The sequence below is a fragment of the Rhinolophus sinicus genome, linkage group LG03 (assembly GCF_036562045.2).
Source record: "Rhinolophus sinicus isolate RSC01 linkage group LG03, ASM3656204v1, whole genome shotgun sequence".
Lineage (NCBI taxonomy): Eukaryota > Metazoa > Chordata > Mammalia > Chiroptera > Rhinolophidae > Rhinolophus > Rhinolophus sinicus.
In genome coordinates, this window is record NC_133753.1 from 157,592,915 (window position 1) to 157,619,356 (window position 26,442).

The 26,442-nt window shown below is 36.0% G+C and overlaps 1 protein-coding gene and 1 non-coding gene across 14 annotated transcripts in view; one reads left to right on the plus strand and one right to left on the minus strand.

Moving 5' to 3' along the window:
- ERBIN (erbb2 interacting protein) overlaps nt 1–25,725 on the minus strand; it is a 105,004-nt gene extending 79,279 nt beyond the window's left edge. For all 13 annotated transcript variants that reach the window (XM_019744091.2, XM_019744031.2, XM_019744111.2 and 10 more), the window contains exon 1: nt 25,333–25,725. The gene's annotated coding sequence lies outside the window, so the exon portion shown is untranslated. The remainder of the gene's footprint in view (nt 1–25,332) is intronic.
- On the plus strand, nt 20,201–20,306 carry LOC141570835 (U6 spliceosomal RNA). Its single transcript, XR_012495287.1, has one exon. It is a non-coding gene; the product is annotated as a U6 spliceosomal RNA (small nuclear RNA).
- Nucleotides 25,726–26,442: the final 717 nt, after the last annotated feature.

A 26,442-nucleotide genomic window follows, 5' to 3' on the forward strand; every position in this document is an offset into this window, starting at 1 on the left:
CATGAGAGCTTTTAAGAAGGGTAATACTCAGACCCTTTACTGTCTCTGATTTAACCACCGTAAATTAAGAAACACAGCTACAATGTTTTACACCACCTAACATCAAGATAACAAATCTATTTCCCCATTCCTTGAATTTGGGCTGACCTTGTGACTTGCTTACATAAAACTCAATGGGGCAGAAATTTGCTGGGCAAGTAACAGTGCCTAACGTGTTTCCCCGAAAATAAGACCTAGCTGGACCATAAGCTCTAATGCGTCTTTTGGAGCCAAAATTAATATAAGACCCGGTCTTATTTTATTATAATATATTTTATTATTAATATAAGACCGGGTCTTATATTAATTTTGGCTCCAAAAGACGCATTAGAATTGATGGTCCGGCTAGATCTTATTTTCAGCAAAACATGGTAGGAGCAATACGTTATACCAAGTAGGTGTATTTTTCCTCCCATCTTAAAAAGGACCTCTCCAGCTATCAACCCATTTCTCTGCTCCCCTTTACGACAAAATTCCAAACAAGCTGCCTATACAATATACACTATCTTCAATTATCCCATCAATAGTTCTTAAATCCACTCCATTCACACTTCTGTCCCCATCACCTCAGTGGAAACTGTCGTCCCTATGTCATCAATGGCCTGCCAACCTACTGCTAAATCCAACGAACAATTCTAAGTTCACAGCTCAGCTGACTTCTTAGTAGCATAGCTCCCAACTACTTTACTCATTTCCTTCACTTAGTTGCCAAGACAACACATCTTCCTAATTTTGTTCCTACACCACTGGTCACACCTTAGTCTCTGTGGGGACAAAGTCCTAGAGAGCAGTTTCCAGGCTCTCGGCCTCCCGTGGAAAGGTGCTGGCTCGGGTAGTAGATGGCCGTCGCTGTGACTAGTTACCAGTTAGCTATTAGCCACTGAGATAGCTGCCGTGGCTGTGCTGGGGGGCTGGCTGGTTGGCAAAGAAGCAGATGGTGGGTTGCAGCTCCTGCTTCCTGTGTCTCCAACCCAGATACCAGCGAGAATATAGTGGTATGACTCCCCTATCTATGGCTCTGTGGGTGTTCCTTTTCGGCCTCACCATATCCTGCTTTCTTATGTGGGGAGCGGGAGCTGAGACCCTGCATGACAGTCTCCTTTGCTAGCTGCTCCACCTTATGCCAACCTTTCAACACATTATAGTGACAGAGAGCCAGATCTTGGCCCTCTTCTCTATCTATACACATACCCTTGGTGATCATCTAGTTTCAAGTCCTGAAGTATTATCAACTCCTTAAATACTAAGTACTCTAAGGACACCTGTCTTAATTTGGGTTCTCCCAAAAGAAAAGCCTTAAGAAAGGACTTGAGTGCAAGTAGTCCATCTAGGAAACGACCTGATGGAGCACGAAGAGTATGACAGAGACAGAGGAAAAGCCAATATAAGAAATGGTACTGATATCAGTCATCCCTAGAGACAACAGGGGTTCACTCTACTTAAACCTCCCGAGAAGCACATAGGGGTCTCAGGCTTGTCTGCCCCACAGGATGAAAGGTGAGCTATTGTTATCCACCTGCTCCTGTCTCCCACTGATTTAGAATTGCCTCTGTGGGCACTACCTTTGCCTCACTACCAGCCCATACTTGCTTTGTTTCTGGACTGGCTGGTGTCCCGCATCAGAGAAATCACTGGAGCTCACCATCACTAGGAAGATCAGCCTGAGGTGCTTTCTTGCAGCCCGGGTTAAATCAGAGGTGAGCCGCGAGGATGAGAGGGCAGACCCCACAGCGGCCTGCGGCACTGAAGACTGGGCCAGGCAGCGCTAATCCCAGACGTGCACATCCAACTCCCTATTCTGTCTCCAGTTAGTGATTTCAAGGAACAAGCAGTTAAGTCATGATTTAGAAAAGAGAAAGAGTGAAAATGATGAATGAATCCAAGAGCTGCTTCTGTTTTTGATGGGAGTAGCAGAATATAAACATTAAGAATAGACAATTTCCCAGCAAGTCTAAAGATACAAAACATACCAGTAGGAATCAGAATGGGAATTGAACAGCACAGATAAAAAGTATTTTTGTATTTGAGTACATGTAGACTTTTACCTACCATACAAGGCAAAACAAAAAGGTCTTTTAAGTTCAAATATACAGTGATGTATTTTAGATTTTGCATGACTTTCTATAAAAAAATATAAATTACAAAATTATCTCAAGAAATATAGAATCATGGATGCAATTTAAAGGTTTATCAATAAATTATTCTCTAAAAGACACTAAGGGACAAGTGCAGATGCCAGACCACTGCAGTGTACATGTGAAACTGAAGCTGAATTATACTTAATGTCAACTATAATTACACACACACACAGTCACAGGATGTGGAGCACAGCACATGGAATAGAGTCATTGGAGCTGTTCACAGATATATACGGAGCCAGACGGGTAGTAGCTTGGGGGGAGGGGCATGATCACTTTGTGAAGGGGGTAAATGTCTATTACATTGTTTTGTACACCTGAAGCAAATTAAAAAAAAAGACACTAATCACCTAAGGACTAAGGAATGGAATTTAATCACAAGGTTCAGGACTCATAAGAAATACGTAAAACTTTGCAATTCATGTTACAAACTCAACATAACTGATACCAACACCTATCAAAGCTGACAAGTATACATAAACTAGTCATATTGAGGAATACTTGAAAAAAACCTAAATTACATAAAAGAAACTCAAATGTAGTAGCATACTATACACGACTAAGAAGAATAAATTCTAGGAATGCCAAGATGAATAAACATGAGACAAATCTATTAACAGTAGTACATCATGCAAACAGATGAAAGGGGGGTGAAGGGGGAAAGATCTTCTTGACACTGCCAAAAGGGAATCTAACAAAAGACAACATTCATTCTTGACAACAATCTTAGTAGACTAGAAACAGGATATTTCTTTCCTCAATTAAAAAAGCAACCACCAGCATCATGTTCAAGAAAAGAGAAGAAATATTAGAGATATTCCCATTAAAATTAAAAAGAATATCAGCCCTATCAAGCAAGTGAAAAAAAAACAACCCACAGAATGGGAGAAAGTATTTGCAAACCATATACGTGGTAAGGGACTTTCATCTATTAACCGACTATATAAAGAACTCATACAAGTCAACAATAAAAAGACAAATAAAAAAACTTTAAATGGCAAAAGATTTGAATAGGCATTTTTCCAAAGATATGCTAATGGCTAATAAGCACATGATAAGATACTCAACATCATTAGTCATTAGGGAACTATGAATCAAAACCACAATGAGATAAAATTTTACACCAACTACGATGGCTAAAGGGCAATAACAAGTGTCAGAAAGGGTGTGGAGAAACTGGAACCCTCACATATGATGAAAATTTAAACTGACGTACGTAGTCACTTTTGGAAAAGTCTGGCAGGTCCTCCAAAAACTTAAACATAATTACCATATGACCTTCAATTCCACTCCTTGTTATATAACCAAGAGGAATGAAAACACGTGCTTTCAGAAAAACGTGCTACTACTGTTCACAGCAGCATTATCTATGGTGGCCAAAAAGTGGAAACAATCCAATAACCTTCAAATAACGAATGAATAAATAAAATGTTGTATCTCCATACAATGGAATATTACTCAGCTGTAAAAAGAGATAAATACTGATAACATGATACGACATGGATGAATTTTGGAAATGTTATTCTATGGTCAAGAAGCCAGATACAAAAGGCCACACATCATACTTATGATTCCATTTTTAGGAAATGGAATCCTGAATAGACAAATTCATTGAAACAGAAAGTAGATTGGTGGTTGCCAGGGTCGAGGGGCAGGGGAAACACCAGTGACTGCTAATGGGTAGAGGGCTTTGGAGTGTGATGAGATTTTTTGGAATTGGATAGTGATGATAGTTGCAGAGACTTGTAAATGTACTAAAAATTACTGAATTGTACACTTTAAAATAGGTGAATTCTATGGTATGTGAATTATAGCTCACTGAAAAAATGCTTTCAAAAAAGAAATATACCAGGACACAAATTAACGCCACTATTATGTTTTTTTTAATGCTGCATGTATACTACCCCAGAAACAACCAAATTTGTTGAAAAGCATGACCTGATTTGAGAATCCTGGACATGAGTGCCACAATGCTTGAAGTTCCACCATTAGTTATTTATTTGGGACCCTCTCCAAACAATCTCTATTAAAATGCAAATTCACCTGCTGTAGACAAGGCTCTAATTTCATAAGGTGAATTTCTTTATAAATATATTTTTTCTAAGTTTAAGAGAAGCTATAGAGAAGGAACTAAGAGCAAAGAACAGAAAAAAGGTAAAAATCAGCAAAAAAAAAAACACATGAGACGCCAGTTATAAATCCTCATTTTTTGGTAAATCTAATGTGTTTGCTTTGGGGTTAATTTAGGGTATGATTATAAACATGACAAACCTTCCAAAGAAAACCAGAACACTCTCGACACTTTATCACAGAAGAATTAAAAGCTTAATTATTAACACTTACAAGTGAAGCTTAAAAATACCACCACACAAGGAAAGTCTTATCTATTAAGTTTCACTTTAGTAGGACTGAGATTAATATTATAGGTATAACATCTATAATTCCATTAAGTCATCCTCAACATCCCTTAGGCCTGAAGGCTCATTTTTTAAGTAAAGTAGCATCATATACAGAGAGAAGACTAGAAAAAAACAAAAATTTAATTTTCTTCTAATCAAATATTACTTTTTCTTATATTTTTTAAACCACATCATTTAGTCCCCTATTTACTGACTGCCTTGCTACTAGGGTATTGTGGGAACATAAAGTATAGTGATTCTCTGATCTTAAAGGACTTAGAAACATGATAGGGGATACAAGACAGAAATTCGTTTTTAAAAGTCAGACTAAAGGGCAACAGTTAAAATGGCACATAGTTAAAATTTTGCTAGAAAGCAAGGGATAAACATTCTGAACACCAGAAAGAAAACTATTACCTTTGTTGCTATTATGTAGAAGAATGATGATGTTTGGACTTTGAAGCGATCCCAAGTGTAAGAAATCACTAGAGTAGAGAATGTACAGTTTAAAACATTATCTTGCTGTAGTGCAAACTTTCATAAACTGTTCTATTTAATCGAAGTGGAATTAGAAACTCCTCTTGACATTCTTAAAGTTATAAGAAGTGGCTGTCTTTTTTTTTTTTAATTAAAAGTTTATTGGGGTGACAACTGTTAGTACAGTTACATAGATTTCAGGTGTACAATTCTGTATTCATCATCTATAAATCCCATTGTGTGTTCACCACCCAGAATCAGTTCTCCTTCCAACACCATGTATTTGATCCCCTTTACCCTCATCTACCACCCTGCGCCCCCTTTACCCTCTGGTAACCACTAAACTATTGGTTCTCTGCTTTTTCAGTCTGACTTATTTCGCTTAGCATTATAATCACAAGATCTATCCATGTTGCCACAAATGGTACTATTTCATTTTTTCTACCGAATAGTATTTCATTGTGTATATATACCACAACTTCTTTATCCATTCATCTGTTGAAGGATATTTTGGTTGTTTCCATGTCTTGGCCACTGTAAATAAAGCTGCAATGAACACTGGAGCACATTTGTCTTTATGTATAAATGTTTTCAGATTTTTTGGGTAGATACCCAGGAAAGGGATTGCTGGGTCATATGGTAATTCTATTCATAATTTTTTGAGGAACCTCCACTGTGCCTTCCATAGTGGCTGCACCAATGTGCATTCGAAGTGCCAGAATTTAAATTAAGGTATATAGTAAGTCTCACTACTTGATACAAAGTAAAAACAAAAATGGACATCTATTGATTGCTACTCTGTGCTAGGTACTCTGCTAAAAGCTTACATGCATAATCTCTAGTACTCAGAATAATCTTTAAAGTAGGCTCTAGTTTTATTCCCATTTCACAGATGAGGGAAGTGTGTGATAAATAAGCTTGTACAGGTTTTCCTCTGCTATCTGAAAGCTCACTTTAAACCATTTCACTTTTATGCTTTTTTAAAGACTTAAGTTAGTACCTGTTTTCGCTAACCAAAAGAAATCCAAAAAGGATCTTTGCTTTTACGAAAAAAGGCAGAAAGTGAAAACAGTGTTCAGTGTTTGTTTTGCAGTGGGTCGTAATAGAGGCAGCATGCACCCCAAGCAATGAAAGTGGCATCCTGCCAAGCTCCTTCCCCGGGAACTGTACGTGCATCTGCCATCGCTTTGAGCTGGAAGTGACTGTGAGCACGTGTCTGCGAGCATCTCTGCTTTATCTCAATGTATTTTGTGCATCTGTTAGCAAGCTGTGCCCTAAGGTGTCAGAAAAGCCTACAACTGGACATAACTAAGCATTTTAATCATGGTGAATGAAATAAAGGTGATGTGTTATTTGGTATGATTTGCTAGATTACTTTGGGGGTCTGGAATGATCAAAAAAATGTTTCCCATATAAGTCAATGTTGATTGCTTCTTTATTCCTGCCGTTTCAGCTTATGAACGGTTTTATAGGAAAGCTCTGCTTTCAGATAGTGGGAAAACCTGTATTAGGAAGGTAACCAAGTAGAGCTCCTGAGCTCATCAGCCCTGTTGGCTCCACAGTTCCAGATCTTAACCACTGCAAATGCTCTTTGTAGAAACACCCTACCTATACTTAAAACCTCTTGGGCTTATCTAATCCATGATGTGTGGAAATAGCCTTGATTTTTCAAACATTATTTCTGAAAGTACTTTTGTTAAGTAACAAATTTTAAATTCGCTGTAGAAAAAGGAAGTGGGAAAATGTCAGAGCAGCTAAGAACTGCTGGTGCTTTGTGCCAAGTTCATTCATATGCATTGAACTGACAACCCTCTGCAGTTAGGTATTTTATATACATTTAAATATGAACAAAGGTCACAGGACAAATAAGCAGTAAGTCTCAAGACTCAAAAGTACAATAGCATTCCACAACATCAATGATTTTCAATGAGTGCAAGTACACCTTAGGTTCAAAAATATCAAGGACTGACACGATACTAACACTTAAACAATATTCCTGTTGGAAAAACACTTACATGCATATAGATTTGGGAGTCTTTTGCAACAAAACCCCATGGCCTCCAGACAGTAAGGGGGAAAAGGTGTGATAGATGAGGGTAAAAGGGATCAACTATATGGTGATGGAAGGAGAACTGACTCTGGGTGGTAAACACACAATGTGACATATAGATGATGTATTACAGAATTGTACACTTGAAACCTATGCAACTCTACTAACCATTGTCACCCTAATAAACTTTAAAAAAAACAACAAAAAAAAACCACCAATGGCCTCTGGGTGGGAACCATTCTAAAATTTCAATACAGATATTCTGCCTATACTAAAACGGATAGGAAAAATGACACAGCAGACATCTTTAGAATAACTTCCCAATTCACAATGACCCCTCCTTTCTCTGAGAAAAGGTGACTACAAATTCATAAAATACATGAAACTTTAAAAATACAGTTATATTTTTAAGACAATACAATAGAGCAAAGACGTTCTTGCCAACAAATGGTACCAGAACTGGACATCCACATGCAAAAGAATAAAACAAAATCTAGACACAAACCTTATACCCGTCACAAAAATTAACTCAAAATAAATTAGACCTAAATAAATGTACAACACAAAACTATAAACTCCTAGCAGGTGACATAGAAGAAAACCTAAATGACCTGGGGTATGGTGATGATTTTCTAGATACAACAGCAAAGGCATGATCCATAAAACGAAATAATATGCTTGACTTCACTGAAATCGTAAACAACTGCTCTGCAAAAGACAATGTCAAGAGAATAAGACAAGCCACAGACTGGCAGAAATATCTGCAAAAGACACATCTGATAAAGAACTGTTATTATACACAAAGAACTATGAAAATTCAACAAGAAAACAATCCAATTAAAAAATTGGCCAAAGATCTTAACACACCTCACCAAAGAAGATATACAGATGGCAAATAAGCATATGAAAGATGCTACCCCTCATATGTCATGAGGAAAAAAATAAATTAAAATGATACCACAGCAAACGTATTAGAACGGCCAAAATCTGTAACACTGAGACCATCAACTGCTGATGAGGACAAGAAATTCTCATTCAATGCCGGTGGAAATGCAAAATGGTACAGCCACTTTGGAAGACAGTTTGGCGATTTCTTACAAACCTAAACATACGTTTACCATATGATCCAGTAATCATGCTATGTGCTATTTATACAAAGCAGCTGAAAACATATCTCCACAAAGACCTGTACATGGATGTTTATTGCAGCTTTATTCATAACTGCCAAAACTTGTAAGCAACCAAGATGTCCTTCAGTAGGCAAATGGATTAACTATGGTATAATACATCCAGACAATGCATTATTCAGAGCTAAAAAGAAATGAGCTATCAAGTCATGAAAAGAAATGGAGAAACCTTAAAAGCGTATTGCCAAGTAAAAGAAGCCCTTCTGAAAAGACTACATACTTGTACATACATATGAATCCAACTAAATGACATGCTGGAAAAGGTAAAACTATAGAGACAGTGAACAGATCCAGTTTCCAGAAGTTGCAGGTGGGAGGATGAATATAGTCAGAGCAAAGAAATGAAACTACCCTGTATGATAACTATGATAAATACATGTCATTATACATTTGATCAAACCCATAGAATGTACACCACCACCATTAGTGAACCCTAAAATAAACCACGGACTTTGGGTGATAATTATGCAACAATGTAGATTCATTAATTGTAACAAATGTACCAGTCTGGTAGGGGATGGTAATAACGGGAGAGGCTATGCACATGTGAGAACAAGGGGTATATGGGAAATCTCTATACATTATGCTCAACTGAAACTAAAACTGCTCTGAAAAGTCAAGTCTATGAAAGAAAACGACAACTGGTCCTGACATTACCTTATTATGAAAAAATGAATGGCTATACAGTGATTGGAAGAATCACAATCTCTGCTCTCTGTCAGTGTCACTCATATTCCAACATGCAACCATTTAGTGTTGAATAATACCTCACTCTAAGTTACCACTATCAATTACCTGAAAAAAGTTTTTGTTTTCAAAAACAAATTACCTGAAAGTTTTTGTTTTTCTTTTTAAAGCTAACTCAGTCAAGCAAATCGGGACACCATACTGCCCCAAAATTGACATTTCCTGGGACTATGAGGATTTATTATTATAGCAGACATGTGACTGGTTATATACTATTGGAAATCTTGAAAAATCTCTTAAGCTAAAATCATCTGTATCATATTCTTTGGTGTTTTTAGGGATCTGAATCAAGCTTTGCATTAGACGCCAGGAGCATAGCTAAACCTGCCTCCTGAGGAAACTACAAGCTTTGTAACAAGTACTCTTGTAGAGAAGAGAAATGGCTTTCTAGTCAAACATAAATACTTCTCAACGTTCTTAATACAATAATAAACATACCATTTCCTCAAATGCTGATCCAGAGCATCAATAAGCAAAACACAATTATAATATGCCACTCTTTCATTAGAAAACAAAATCCTAAAACTGTCTGCTACTCAGGTTGCAAAAGTCAAAGTTAGAACAATGGTGGTTAATGGAGTGCAAAAAATACTATATCCATCCATGTCTAATTTACCTTCACGTCAAGTTAGAGTACCAAAAAACAAAAAAATCTATTATTTAGAATTATTTAGAAGTATATTACCCTATTGTCATATATAATTCATTTTCGTTAAGTTTTTTTTGTATGTTATATCCCCTTTTTTTAGTTAAAAAAAAAAGAAATCGTTATGAAAAAGATCCTGAGAGCCATAGACTATGTGCTATTAAACTTGTCAACAACACTGTCCATTCATTACTCAGTAACTCTTAACTTAAGGGAATTCACACTGTAGAAATAATTTAGAATTTAACGCTAGGAAAATCTTTGTCTCCTCTGGAGAACTTCTGATATGTTTCTTTATATAGAGTAATGAGACCCATGGGTCACAGGAAGCTTGGCTAAACCTGATGTTCTATCACAGCAATGACGCCCAATTACTTAAAAGTTACATATCTCCTCACTCCTTTCTTTGGATCTGATTTTATATTTCTATTAACTATAGTACTCATATCCTATGAGTCACCTCAAATCTTATTTTTAAGAAGATCAAAATTAACAGTAAAAATAAGTCAAACTGAAATATAGGGATTTTATTTAAATAAATAAAAATAAAAGGCTGCCCTTGAAGTATAATTTGAAAAGGTCTCCAGACGAAAAAAAAAAGAAACAACCTAGAAAGAAAACTAATTGCATACATAAAGTGTCAGACTGGCACAATGGATCCTGACAAAAGAATGCTTTTGTGCCTCAGTTTCTTCATTTACCACAATAAAGGTAAGGCTACTTATAGATTAGAAACAGAATTAAGCAGGACTTCATGTATTTGTTCCCTGTCCTCTCCCCTGAGCCTAGAACAGTCCTTAGCACAAAGTTGGTTCTTATATGCTGTTGTTATATATAATGTTTAAAGCTAGGAGAATAGAATCTAGATTCTATTTGTCTTCCAGAAATCTGCCTAACATAGTTGTTCCTACATGGGAAGTAGATTAGACACTGTAGGAAGAAACTGCTCTATAAAAAGATACACTGAAATCTCTTCACCTCATATACAATTCCAAGAAATACTCTACTCAGAAAAAACGTGCCCAATACTAGTAATATATACTGCAGTGCTTCACAGAGGTAGTAGGTAAAAAGTGGATAAAAGTAAAATAGGATTGTCTTTTTAAGGTAAATGCTATCTGAGTTTGGTAAGTAAGGGTCTAAATTAATTTAACAAGTAAAAACTGAGCATCTATTCACTACGTGTTGAATCTTATACTATGAAAAGAAGAATGGAAACACTAAAACCCCATCAATAATAAAAGAAAATTACATAATCATTAAAATGGTGTCTTTTATGAACAAATGGAAAATTGCTCATAATAAAAAGAGAACAAAGCTAGGAACAATTTTTGGTTTTCTAAAACAAAAGTATATATAATTTTATGCACAAACACACAAGCTTAAGACAGACAAGAAGGAAACACAATAAAATATTAATAGAGATTATCTCGGAGAGGTGCAACTGCATGTGATTTTTATTTTCTATTTGGTACCTTTCCTTATTAAAAAAAACAAAAACAAAAAAAACGCCCATACACACAAATATTCTGAACTGAATTCCAACAAAGATGCAAAGCAATTCAACAGAGGAAGAATGCAGCCTTTTCAAGAAATGGTGCTGGAACAATTGGACATCCATAGTCCAAAAAAAGAATTCTGACCTAAATCTCACACCTTACACAAAAATTAACTCAAAATGGATCACAGATATAAATGTAAAATGATAAAACTTTCAGAAAAAGACACAGGAGCAAACTTTCAGGATACAGGGATAGGCTAAGAGTCAGATTTAACAAAAGCACAATCCATAAAAGACTGACTGATAAACTGGACCTCATAAAGTTAAAAACTCTTAGTCTGCAAAAGACTCTATTTAAAAAATGAAAAGAGTTATAGAAGAAAATATTTGCAAACCACATAATCTAAGAAAGATTCAGTGTCTAGAATATATAAAGAACTCTCAAAACTCAACATTTAAAAAATAATTCAATCAGAAAATGGTCAAAAAACATGAACAGATATTGCACTGAAAAGAATATGTAGATGGTGAATAAGCAGACAAAAGATGTTCAGCATTAGCCAGAAGGAAAACGCAAAGTAAAAATATAAGATACTACTACCGTGTTTCCCCGAAAATAAGACCTAGCCGGGCAATCAGCTCTAAGGCATCTTTTGGAGCAAAAATCAAGACCGAGTATTATATTAAATTATATTATGTACTAAATACAGCAAAATAAGACCGGGTCTTATACTAATTTTTGCTCCATAAAACGTATTAGAACTGATTGTCTGGCTAGGTTTTATTTTCAGGGAAACACAGTACGTACCTTAAGAATGGCTAAAATAAAAAAATAAAGAAAAAGAAATGGTAACACCACCAAATGCTGGCAAGGAGGTGAGGATGTGGAAAAACTGGATCTCTCGTCACTGCTTCTGAGAATGCAAACTGGGACAGCCACTCTGGAAAATACTGACTGTTGCTTATAAAACTAAATTACACAACACAGCAATTACACTCTTAGACATTTATCCCAGAGAAATAAGAATTTATCTTCACACAAAAACTTTACGTGAATGTTAATAGCAGCTTTATTCATAATAGCCAAAAACTGGAAACAACCTAGATATCCTTTGATATGATATGACTACATCCATACTGTGGAATACCATTCAGCAATAAAAATGAATAAACTAAGGGGGCTCGAATATATGGTGATGGAAGGAGAACTGACTCTGGGTGATGAACACACAATGGGATTTATAGATGATGTAATACAGAATTGTACACCTGAAATCTATGTAATTTTACTAACAATTGTCACCCCAATAAATTTAATTAAAAAAAAAAAAAAATGAAAAGATTGAAGAGATTGATCTTTCAAGGATTCTTTCCAGCTCTGTCATTCTGTAAATGCATGTGGTTCTAGAAAAGACTAGAGAGATGGAAAAAAAAAAAAAAAAATGAATAAACCATTAATATACATACACATCTTTGATGACTCTCCAGGAAATTGGGCTTTGTACAAAAGCCAATCCCAAAAGTTACATACTATATGATTCCATTTGTACAGTTTTAAAGACAAAAATGGGGAGTGGAGGAGTATGGGAGGGAAACAGGTATACTAGTAATAAAAGTTCAACAGGAAATCTTGTGATGATGGAACTATTATTCTGTATCTTGATAATCAATTTCAATATCCTGGTTGTGATCGTGGGCTATAATTCTGCAAGATGTTGCCTCAAGGGGAAAACTAATAAAAAGCACACAAGATCTCTGTAGTATTTCTTAAAACAACATGTGAGTCTACAATCAGAAAATAAAAGGCTTAATTCCAAAGAGAAGCCTGAAATAAAACATAAACTGGGGGAAGGAGAAAAGAATGTTAGCATTTTGATTTTTATTAAAAAAATTTTTTTTTAAGTTAGGTTAACCAAAATATCCAAGAACAATGAAAAAACAATGCAGAACAGTTTATGTAAGTTTTAAATTAAACAGCTACACAGCACTTTTAAAAAGTTATAAATCCAAACTAAAACTCTTAAAACATAGGGCAAAAAGCTTTATGACAATAGATTTGAGAATGAGTTTTTGGCTATGACACCAAAGGAGACGCAACAAAAGAATAATTAGGCAAACTGGATTTCATGAAAATTAAAAAAAAATATTTTTGCATCAAGCCACTATCACAGAGTAAAAAGGAAACCCACAGAATATTTGCAAATCATGTATCTCATAAGGAGTATTATAAATATCCAGAATATAGAGAACTCCTACAGCTCAACAACAACAAAACAATATGATTCTACCATGGGCAAAAGGTTTGAATAGACGTTTCTCCAAATAAGACAAACAAGCACATGAAAAGATGTTGAATATCACTCGCCATTAGAGTAATGCAAATCAAAAGCAGGAGATTTCACATCACACAAATCATGATGGCTACTATCCAAAACAAAACAACACAAAAAAGAACAGTGTTGGCAAGGATGTGTTGAAATTAGACCCCTTGTGCAATGCTGGTAGGAATGTAAAATAGTACAGCCACTGTGGGAAAAAAATGACAAGTCCTTAACAAATTAAAAATAAAATTATCCTATGATCTAGCAATTCCACTTCTGAGTACAAACCACCAAAAACTGAAAACAGGGTCTCAAAGAGATATTTGTACACCCATGTTTGTGGCCGTATTATTCACAATAGCTAAAAACTGGAAGCAACCCAGGTGTCCAAGACAAATGAATAGTTAAGCAAATTATGATATATACAATGGAACATTCAAGCTTAAAAAGGAAATTCTAAAATCTGCCACAACATAGATGAATTCTGAGAACATTATGCTAATTTAAAAAAGCCAGACATAAAAAGACAAATATTATATGATTTCATTTATATAAGGCGCTTAAAGTAGTCAAAATCATAGAGAAAGAAAGTGGAACAGTGGTTGCCAGCAGCTAGAAGAGGAAAGGAATGGGGAGCTATTGTTTGTGTAAAAAACTGCAAGTTTGCTAGATGAGAAGGGTTCTAAAGACAGTTGGTGTTGACTGAGGCACAGCAATATGTACTTAATACCACGGAACTGTATATTTAAAAATGGTTAAGAAAGTAGATTTTATGTTACATGTATTTTACCACAATTTTTTATAAAAAGTAAGTTACAAATCCAAAGGAAAAAACTTATTAAATATCGGATGGAGCTTCCGTGGAAACTGTACTTGAATTGGGCTTGATAGATGAGTAGAATGTGCAGCAAGAGGTCAAGTAGGAGTTGTAGAACAATGACTAAAAATTTTAGTGATGAGAATGCTACTCCTTTCATCTGTAATCGTTTGCCTGTTTCTCAGAAACGAAACATGCCAACATTTACATTTTAATTTTCTAGAAACTGTGGACATGAATTACCAAAAGTTGATCATTTCCTTAAAATTCAATTTCCAAACATTCAATATAAGTAATTTTAACATCTATATTGTATTATTCCTGCATATGTGCCCGTAAAAAGGAATTTGATCTCAAATAATACAAGTACCTTATAACAGAGTATTCCAAATTCCTCCCCTTCTTCCCTTGTAACATTGTTGTCATTAATTTCACTTATCCATAAATTATCACCACTAAAGACAGTTATTAGCAACAATAGTAGATGTCATTGTCAAAACCCATAGAATGTACATCACAGAATGAACTTCAAGGTAAATGAAACGTGAGTTACTAGTGTATCAACACTGGTTCACCAATTGTAACAAATGCACCAGTTAATAGTAGGAGAAATGGTGGTGGTGGTGGGGGGGGGGATTTGGAGTATACAGAAAATCTACACTTTCTCCTCAATTTTTCTATAAACCTGAACCTATCAAAAAATACTCTATTTTTTTAATCTGAAATTACAAATTACATACTGTTTTAGGATAAATCTCACCATGGAACTTCATGGCTCAAATACTGATGTTAACATTTTTGTAAACTGAGCTATACTCCAGTCACTTCTCAAATTAAAAATAATCATCTATGACAAACTGGCATCTGCCAAAGGGGAAAAAAGAGGTATATTAATCCAAGATTTCCTCATTTATGTTAACCCAGACTTTTTTCTATAACACCTATTAAAAATATTTGGAACATAGTGCTATTCTAGCTTCCAGTTAGGAGTAGAGCTCTGAAGAAAAAAAAATACGTAGTTCTGGGGATCTAATGCACAGTACTGTAATTGATTACAGTTAATAATACTGTATTATATACTTGAAAGTAGCTAAGAGAGTAGATCTTTAATGTTCTCACCACAAAAAAAATAAAAGGTAATTATGTGACATGATGGAGATGTTAGCTAACCCAATAGCGGTAATCATGTTACAAAATATGTGTATCAAATCAACACATTGTACACCTTAAACTTACACAATGTTGTATGTCAATTATCTTTTAATAAAGCTGGAGGTGAGGGGAGATGAAAATTGAAAGGAGGCACAAAATAAACATTCAGCACAAAAAAATAGTGCTATTCTAAAGAAATTGTGTACTTCAGAACATACCTAGAAAAATGCTGGTATAAAGGAAAAACCAATAATCAGGAAACCTTGATTTATTTTTCTAATCTCACTTATATGTCACTAACAAACTAAATGACCTCTAGGATTTCACTTCCCCCTCTGGGTCAATAACTTCCTCTTCTGATAATTAAGAAGAAAAAGAAGGGTGGTTACACAGACTAGACTATTTCTGTCAGTCACTTCCAGTAATAAAATCCACAGAACATGAGGAAAATATCAGCATCCTGGGGAACTTATCTTTCATTTACACCAAATTATCTATTAAATATATTACAAGGAAGGATAAGATCAGGCCAGTAAAAAAACATATAAATTGACAAAAATAAACCCTAGAAGGTAAGTAAGTAGTGGCAAAGATCTCTTGGGAAATATTTATTTGTATAAACTATGTAAGTAGGGAATTTATTATAATGAAATAAAGGACCAAAATAACTGATTTAATGATATACGTAATTATCACTGTGCATCACACTACACCCTAAGCAGTAAAGGAAAATGTTTATAATTAATATTTTTTTTTTTTCAGAAATAAATAAAAAAGCAGTGAAGGAACAACAAGGTTCAAGAAGCCATTCTCATACCACTGAAGATATCTTCAAGGAGCAGAACAGTACCAGAGGGGACCAACTTCTACTTAAATCGTATACTCAATTTAGCAAATTTTCTTTTTCTCCCTATTTCCACAGCCAGATAATGTGAAAGAAAGCAAGTCCAGTGTGATTACATGAAAGCTCCCAGTCAGCAAAAATTCCCTACCTCCTCAATGAAGATTAATCAAACTGCTATCCTAATGTTGAAGAATGATATCAAGCAATGAAAGAAAACTGAAGAATTTTACAGTAAAAAAGATGGGTTAAGTACTTGTGTTAGTATGTACGTCAAATTATAAAATATTAGAATATACAATATTTTATGAATCAATTAAAAATAAAAGGTACTATTATTACTAGTACATCTATACTTATATACCTAGGAGACCCAAGCATATCATCTAAAAATCTATTAGCAATTTTCTTAAGTCTCCAGTAGGATGTAGTAGATAATATTAAAAAAAGAAAACTAAATCCTCTCCCTCTTTACATATCCAGATAAGAATACAATTAATGAAATAGCCTCATTCACAATAGCAGCAGCTCTCACCCTCCCCCTATTCAGTTTTGGGAAATGAACTTAACAAAAAATACACATATTTCTTAATAACAACAAGAAATATGCCTAGTAATAAGAAATATGGATATGACAAGAAGAAAACAAACACCACTAAAGGGCATAAACTTAAATGGAAAACTTAACTTCCTAGAAAAGGATATGCTATTGTAAAGGTATCAATTACTCCCCAAATTAATCTACAGATGGATTCAAACCATTCTCATCAACATACCAACAAGAATTATTTTTAGAATTTAATAAGAATGATTCAAGTCCACCTAGAAAATTCTTTGAAAAGTAGAGTAATATGACACTTCCAGATATTAAGCATACTGAAATAGGGAGGAGTGGGGGAAATCAAGACAGCATAGTATTGTCATAACAAAAGCAATACAATCTCAACATAAATTACATATATTTGGAAATTTACTACTGATAAAGATAGAATTTTAGAAAAGATGATTTATTCAACAAATGGTGTCACAGCTGGTTAGAAATTTGGAGAATAAATCTAAATAATTATTTTAACACTTAAGCCAAAATAAGAAAACTTAGGTTATTATTTTAAAATCTTGGCACAAATCCTTTCTAACAATACCATTAAATCCAAAAATGCATAAAAACTAACAAATTTGATTACATTAAAATTTAAACTTTTGGGGGGCAGCCAGTTAGCTCCATTGGTTAGCAAGCACTACTCTTAACAAGGTTGCCGGTTTGATCCCCACATGGGCCACTGTGAGCTGCGCCCTCCACAACTAGATTGAAACTATGTGAGTTGGATCTGATGGGTCCTGGAAAAACACACTTAAATTAAAAAGTGAAAAAAAAAATTAAACTTTTTATATGAGAAACAACATAACCAAAGCGTTTAAGAAGATATCAATTAAATCCAAGTGGAACACAAAAAGCATACAAATACGTAATATTTCTAAAAGAATTCTTATATTTAACTTGCTAACGTCACAGTTAGTAAGTACTAGCAGATTTAAATCCAGGCAATCTGACTCCAAAATCTATGTTCTTACACAGTATACCATATATCGCCTGTCTCAGATTTGCATAATTTTAAGATAGCTAATATCCAATTTGTTCAAGAATGCACTTAGAGAGTAAACTCATACAATTGGTGGAAGTATAAATTGATACAAACTCTTCAGAGGGAAATTGATTCTGTCAATTCTAACGCTCCCCCCACCCCCCCACACACACAGCAAATGCACTTTGGGTATTTATCCACAAGAAAAAAATTTCATGTGAAAATGAAAAAAATTATGTGCAAAGAGTACAAGAATAAATCTATATTCTATACAGCACTGTCATGTATAACAACCTAGAAACAATCCCTACGATAATTAACGCAAATACCTACTATATCCCCCTTTATGTAAATGAAATATCTCTCATTTCTCCTTAGATACTTGTACATACGTGCACACAGATGTGTTATAATATTCATATATATAGAAGTGTTCTGAAGAATACACAACACATTAAATAAGAGAATTTCTGGGAAACGGGATTATGGAGCATTTTCATTTTCTCTATTATACTTTTTTATATTTGAAGTTTTATAACCAGGAAAAAATTAAAATAATTGTTTTATTAGCCATTTGCCTATCAAAAGCTTCTCACTGCTTGTACAACATTCAGCCTTCTTAGTATACTACCCTAAAATATCTCACTCTATAGACACTTAAAAGATAGACTTAACATAAATAGTATTGATTTCAATAACTAAGGTCAGGAAGATAAGGAACATGGGTTTTCAAAAGAAAGAGCACACAGGACACTGGGGATATCAGGTATCTCTAACAAATCAAACTACATCTACTATACACAGTCTCTGCAATTCTACAATTAGCCTCAGGACAATTAAGTAAATCTTTTGAAGTCCCCAGAGATTCACAGGGCATGGAGAGGATCCACTTGCAGCGGCCAGGATCCTTATCTTTCCTAGAAGACAGAGTAAATCTATTCTAGTCACAAAAAGATGGCCCAGTGTGCCTCTTAAATCACGTCCACAATCTTCAGAGATGGAGAGGTCAAACCAACTTTCTCTAGGCTGTGTGATAGCCCTGTCAAGAAGATTCATTTTTAGATTACAGGCTTCTTGCACAGGCTATAATACAACACCACCTCCATCCCAAACCCACTACCCAAGGTTCTAGAATTACTCTTTGGTTTGAAACTCCAAAGGACACCGTTATCAGGAAGATAGATACATTCTTGCATCAAAGACACTGCACTCATATTAACATCAAGATCCAACATTATCCCCACAAGGAATTTACCCCATGTATACTATGAAAGTACTGATTCTTTCCTTCCACCTTTCACCTGGTAACCTGGATTACTGAGGAATTATCTATTTCACTTAAGGGTATTTTACCATATATTACATTTTAGAATTTTATCCCTTTAAAAATACTTCAAAAATTAATTGGACTACAAGGACTTCTGGCTGAAAATGTGTCTGAACAAATGCTTTACCTCATCTCCCTCACAGAAAAAACACAAACAAAACTAGTTATCACTCTCAGAGACAATTTACAAATATGGGAAGGAGAGACACTAAAATAAACCCTGTGGTGCTGGATTAGAATTGGAGGTTATCATTGTGAAATCACTCTGTATTTATAGAAATATAGATGTAAATATCAATGTCTACATGTGTGCACATGAAAATGTCTCCTAGCTCTATACATTAAAAAGGCCTGGCGGCAGCAACACCCCAAGAGCAATGAACACAAGAAGTGCCTAGATCTTGGCTTCTAAGTATTTTCCATTAGAAATAACTGAAAAAAGTTTGAAGGTAAGTCTGGAACATCATATTGTGCTACACGGAAGTTCTCAACAAAGGAAGAGCTATGTCAAAAAGAAAATAAGCCAGCTGGAAGAGGTTCCCACTAGCAAAATGAAAAACAATTCCATCACAATAAATGACAATAGAGTATAACCCAGTGAACATGACAGATAACCATGTATATGCAGAGGCAAATAAATGAATTAAAATAAAAATCTGATGAGTAACAAAATATTTACAGTTTCAAAGTACCTACCCCCAAAAAGTTACTAATTACCAATGAGGAAAGAGAACCTTCACACTGGAGATGTATGGCAGTTACAAACCTTAATCATATAATCAATGACTATCAGTAAGTAATGGGACAACTGAAACTGCCTGCAACCTAATAAGATGCAAGAAGAGGAATGCAGTATCAGGGTTATCCATGATAACCCCATCAAAGATCTAATCATAAAAATATCAGAGAAATGCAAATTAAGTGTTATTCTACAAAATAACTAGATATATAATCTTTAAAAGTGTCAAAACCTTGGTGCCTGCTTCGGCAGCACATATACTAAATTGGAACCATATAGAGAAGATTAGCATGGCCCCTGTGCACGGATGATACACAAATTCATGAAGCACTCCACTAAAAAAAAAAAAAAAAGTGTCAAAACCTTGAAAGACAGAAACTGTTCCAGATCAAAGAAGACTAAAGATACATGATAACTGAATGTAATGCATGATCTAAACTAGATCCTTTTGCTCTAAAAGACACTGGGACAACTGGTGAGATTTAGATGTTAGTAATGTATTCTTGTTAATTTCCTAATTTTTATGGTTATATCATTGTATAGAAGAATGTCCTTGTCTGTAGGAAATAAACATTAAAGTATTTGGGGGTAATAGTGCACCACGTGGGCAACTTACTGTCAAATGGTTCAGGAACAAAAAAGTTCTTTGTACTATGCTTCCAAATTTTCTGCATATTTGTCAGTTCCAAACTTTAAAAAATATGAAAAAAAATTACAAAAAAATTTATAGCAGTACTGAAAAAACCTGGGAGGAGTATTATCTACAGATGAGAACAGAGGAATTTGTAGAAGATACAAAGTTTATTTGGGGGAAATGACAACACAACACAACATAACATATCTGAGGAACCATATACACAAAATAAGCATATAGTGAGATCTCCAAAAAATAGATAAGTTTTCTTAGCAAGAAGGATTGCAAAAAGAAGAAGTGTGTCCTGGGCAGTCAGCCAGGTAATAATACCACAGTAGAATAGCTGCCATGGTTAAGGCTCTCTTTGTACTATAGGAGATCTGACACTTGGGCAGCATAACAGTGAAAATAGGAGAATATTATCTCCTGGGGGACTGGAGACTTGTGTAAGAAGACAAACGACCCACATACCCTAAAAGAGAAGCCCATTAAATAGATAAATATTCCAAGGCCAGAACCCAAGGGATTCACTTGGGTTGGCGAAATACATTTAAATGACCAATATGGTATACAGTCTGGACCACAATACAAAACTGTAACCACAACAACAACAAAAATCTAACATTTGAAGAAAAACCAAAGCATGATGGATATACCAAGTACAGTAAGATCAAATTTCCTATAATGTTAATAGAGGAAACAGAAAACTGTGTAACAATAATAAAACCAACTCCTATGAAAAATCAAGAGTTCTTAGAAACACTAACCCCCAAACAAAAAAAGTAACAAAATAATTGAAAAGAACTGAAGACCAAATCAGTGAGCTAAAAGAGCAATCCTCAGGATTACGCCTGAATACCAGAAGACAAAAGACCAAAAAAAAACAAAAAAAAAAACCCAAAAGAGTAACGAAAGCTCCATAAATCTCAACATCCACCTGCATTTTAAAAGTATTGTCCATGGGCCCTGGAAGTCCTGAAACACTTTCAAGGAGTCTTCAAGGTCAAAACTATTTTCACTAATAGAAACAGAACATTGTTTGCCCTCTCCCATTACTATACTGACAGCAATGGTGCAAAACCAACAGTAGGTAAAAACGCTATTACAGCTAGTAGTGCATACAGAAGCAGTGACATCAAGCTATACTAATATCACTACATATTCCCAGATTTCTTTTTAAATGCCACTTGCACTTAACAAAATCTCTAATAAAGCAGTGAAAATAATTTTATTAAATCTCAACACTTCAATAAATGTGTTTTACATATTCTATGTGAAGGAATGGAAATCTCAGGGAAAAGCACTTGTCTAATTGAGTTATGAGCTAAATTAGCCTTTTTTCAATGGAACACCATTTAGACCTAAAAGAACAAATGACAAACTATGGTTATACAGACTTAGGACTTTTGCAGGTATTTTCTCAAAAATAAACGCAAAAAGAATATTCAGAATTACATGGGGCTGATCAAATAAACTTTTTTCTACTCATGTTTTAAAGTTTTTCGGGGGTAATAAATATGAACTAATAAAGTTTAGAAATGAGAGGAAGGGCAAAATATTGAGAATCAACAGCTGAACATGGAGAAAATATGGGAAGTATATGAAGCTAATTATAAAAATAGGAAGCAAAAGGAGTTGGAAGAAAAAGCTGAATAAGTAGATTTCTTTTCTAAAATTAGGAAACTCAAGACAGGGGAAAGCTAAAGAGTAATCTGAAATATGGGTATAGTATAATTCAAGAGTTAATGATGACAGGCAACGAAGAAAAAAATGAAAATGTGGAGTAAATCAAAGTGGAAGGCAGAAGTGCTGAGCTTATTTCTTTGCAAAATTCAAATGGACATTATAGAGCATAATTCATACATACATTTTCTATGCAAGAGCAAATAGTGTGCATTCAAAAACAGAATCATCTATTGTAAACAACAAAACACAGGGTCCAACATTTGTTGCCAGGAAAGAAAAAGAGACAGACATCTTCAGGACTTTTTCTGGTGTTCCCAGAAAAAAACAAACCAGGTAATAGGGAGAGAAATAGATGGGCAAATGAAAAGAGTCAAAGTAAAAATGCAAGCATCTAAGTGTGTTTAAAGAAAATCCAGATAATAGCAATTACAAAAAGAACATGACTTTGGTATCCACACCACTAAAATTCTGCATTATCCCAAATACTTTGTAAACACTGCCATAATCTATTTCTAAACCCAAAACAGCTTAAACTATAAATCATGTTATCTATAAGCAATAATTTAAAACAAATGTCTAAATATGCACCTAATTTTCTGAAAATGTAAAGTATGTTTATTAAAGGTAGTGTTTATTACCAAGAGCTCAGTACCAATATCTTTAAAGTAAATGAATTTTAGAGATTTACCAATGCTATTTGTAAATTGTCTATAATTACACTTCATTAAGAAATATGCAATAAAAATTTGGTTTCCATATTTGAATCTCTGTAAGCCAGAAATACATGCAAAGTTTGCAATAGCTTGTTCTCAAACAGCAGGCAAGGCTTCATAATACTTGAATTAATTAGTTGAAGGATGAAGTTTATCACTATTAAAAACTCCTAAGTACCTTTAATAAACAGTGCCATTAAATGTGCATTTTTTGCAATATAAGCAAACTTTGGAAATACTCTAGACTTGCCAACTTAATGTAAGAAAATGCACAGAATACTAAGAAGATCCAAAATTTGAAATCATTTAAAAATATTTTAATTTATTATCACTTTTTTTAAAACCTCTATTTCCAATCACTTTCATATTTTAAACAAGGCTTTGAAAATACTTATAGTTTAGCAATGGATAAAGCCTAATATTCATCAAGTTAATCCAGTGCTAAACTAACAAAATTTTAAGGAAACCAAAGTAAATTTTGCTTGTTTAGGGGAAAAAAGGAATTAAAGGCAACTACAAAGGTGAACACCTCGCTTTTAAAAAATGTGTTGTCTGCATCTCAACATACTATTATTGCTTCCTCAAGAAAAAAAAAAATCAAGAACTAGAAAATGGGATTTAAGTAGTTATTTTTGAGTGCTACAATACTTTTCATATGTAAAATTCACTAATGCAGAGAAACATCTTCAAAAAGGATAATTCTCTGTAAAAGACTCGCTCTATTAAGGCTTTGTTGCTCTGAGGCCAAGTATAAACCATATAAGGAAACTGAAGTTCAATGCCATTTATTTTGCTGTGCTCTTTCAGATGCCCAAGAATAACCTTTCACTGCCTAATGATACGTTCCAAAAATCATAAAGTAGATCAGTTATGCACTTAAATTCCCTGATAAAGCTACTTTGACTTAACAGGAATTTCTTGATGGTTTACAAGTCTTACTAGCAACTTAAAAGAAAAAAAGATCTCCAAAGACTAACGTCTGGAGGGAAAAAAATCAAAACAATGTATTACTATATATAAATGTATATCAACTAATATATACCAATATAGATTAATATATACATTAATAGTTACAAGAATTGAAATGTACGTAATAAAATAACAAAGAACAAGTTGTGAAATAATTCGAGCTTGCTCTTTCAAACCTGCCTTTCTCTGTTTTGAACTAAAGAAGACAACAATTTTTCTTGGGGTAATATGGAACATGAACAAGCCGAACAAATTATATTTAAGATACACCTACCAACAGACTACCACATTCATTTAATAATTATTCAGGAGCACAGCATTATCTGTCACCTCCCTTTACCACAAAGTACTGGGTCAAAAACTGAATTTTAAAAGACACCACTAAAGAAACATTTTGTATTTGCTGTGACTAAAACTAGTTTGATCCATAAAGACTGCCGATTGGTTCACAAGTGTTTATAACTCTGACTGGTGGAAAGTTTCCCATGCTTCACTAATTCCTGCCCCCACAGTAGTTACCTATCACTTATTAGGCTGAACTGGCCGAAACATTAGAACCAACACAAAAATGTAAATACTGTCTGTACTATTCAAAAGAGCACATCTATTTACCACAATGTGATACCCATGAAAATCGTTTTAAAACGTTTTCCTTCCCTTCCTGTATGTTCTGTTCTAAAGTATAGTGAAGTCCTAACAAATCAAACTTACAGGTGTGTTTTTTAATTATAACTCCCTCTTTATCCCTAACACTCCCTTTTTTCTTTCCACCAAGCCAGTTACAAGAAAAATCTAGCAGTCATGAGCTTTCAATTAATTAAACAAGTATTATAAGGTTTTAAATGTCTGAAAGAAACAAGTTACTAAAGAAATATATTACCTACACAGAAAAAAATACATTTATAAGGGTTTGAACTAAAACAATATCTGTACGATTAAAAGCAAAAGCCAAATTGGTAACAGTGTACACAAATGTGGCAGCCATCTCAACAGCAAATCACTCGCTGCAGCGACCTAACTTCCTTCCAAAACAAAAGTTGCCAGGTTCAGCAACTTAATAAAAAATATACATTGTATATGTTCCGGGAAACCAAGACGTCTGGACCTTGCGCTGAACAAAGGCACTCTTTCTTCTGATTGCTTAAAACTTTTCGTCCCACTGCATTCTTACAAGCTCTTCTAGAATAACCAGAGTCCAGATGGTAGGAAGGGGGGAAAATCAGTTCTATTTAGCACCTGAAACACTATCCAGTTCGACATTAGAAAAGAATTAGGACAACGTGGGGATAAGTGAAAAACATGAAAGTATTCTCTCTCTCCTGGCCCAGGACCTTTGTGACTTCTAGACACTTTTCGTGATAATTACCTTTCAGTCGGGCAGTGTCTCAGGGCAGCTTTTTCAAGGTTTCGCCAGACATGATTTCCTTCCCTTCGTTAGTCACTTTGGCTCCAGCCGAATTTCTCTACGGTGAGAGCGGATGTGGAGTGGCCTCCCGCAGGAGGACGAGTAGGCTGCTTTGGTGGGGGCTGGGAAGCGGGCTGGTCTTCGAGTTCTGCAGGAGTTTCCCAGCCCCAACTAGGATCTCCGCCGGAAAAAAAAAAAAACTTTTCACTCGTGACACCGCCCGGAATTACCGTGCGAAACTCACTTCCTGCCTTGGCGAGAAGCAGGATCCAGCTCCGTCCAGGGGAACCCGGAAAACCAGCTCCGCGCGCGCCGAGGGGGCAGGGAGGGGGCGTCCGCCGCGAGCCGCTGGCCCGGGGCGCCCCGCGCGCCCCGCACTCCCGACGGTGACAGAACCCAGCCGGCGCGGCCACCGACGCCGCCGGGACGTTGGACGAACCTTGGCCGCGCTAGGCCGCCACCTCCTTCTCTCCGCCGCCGCCCCCAGAGCCGGGCGGCGGGGTTATTGTCTCGATAGCGCCTGCCGCGCCCTACGCCCGCGCCGCCGCCTGGACCCGGAGCCGAGGGGCCGAGCTGGCTCGATGGCGGCCCCCTCCCCGGGCTGTCCGTCGGGCCGGCCGTCCTTCTGGCCGTCCCTCTCCGCCTTCCCTACTTGCCCTCGAACCCTCTCCTCCGCCCTCTCCCGGTTTCCCGCCGCCGGCCCTTCGCTCCCCTCCTCTTCTGCCCCGGCTGTGGGGGCTCCCCCGGGAAGCGCAGGGGGTGGGGGCGGGCGGCGGCTGCGTCTCCTCACGAGCTCGCGGGGCCGCGGCAGGGGCCGAGGCTGCGTCCCGCGCCGCCGCGCCACATTCACTCGAGCGAGAGACTGCGAGGGGCGGGGAAGAGAGGGGAGGGAGGGAGGGAGAGGAGAGAAAGGAGGAGGAAGGGGGCTGGGGCGGAGGAGAGTCAGTGCCTCACAGGCCGCCGCGGCTTCGGCGCCACCGCCCCGGCGGCCAGGGGGCGGGGGGAAGAGGCTGCGCGCCGCGGCTCCGCGGCGGGGGCGGGGCGGCCTCCCGCTGGCTGCACCCCAACCGC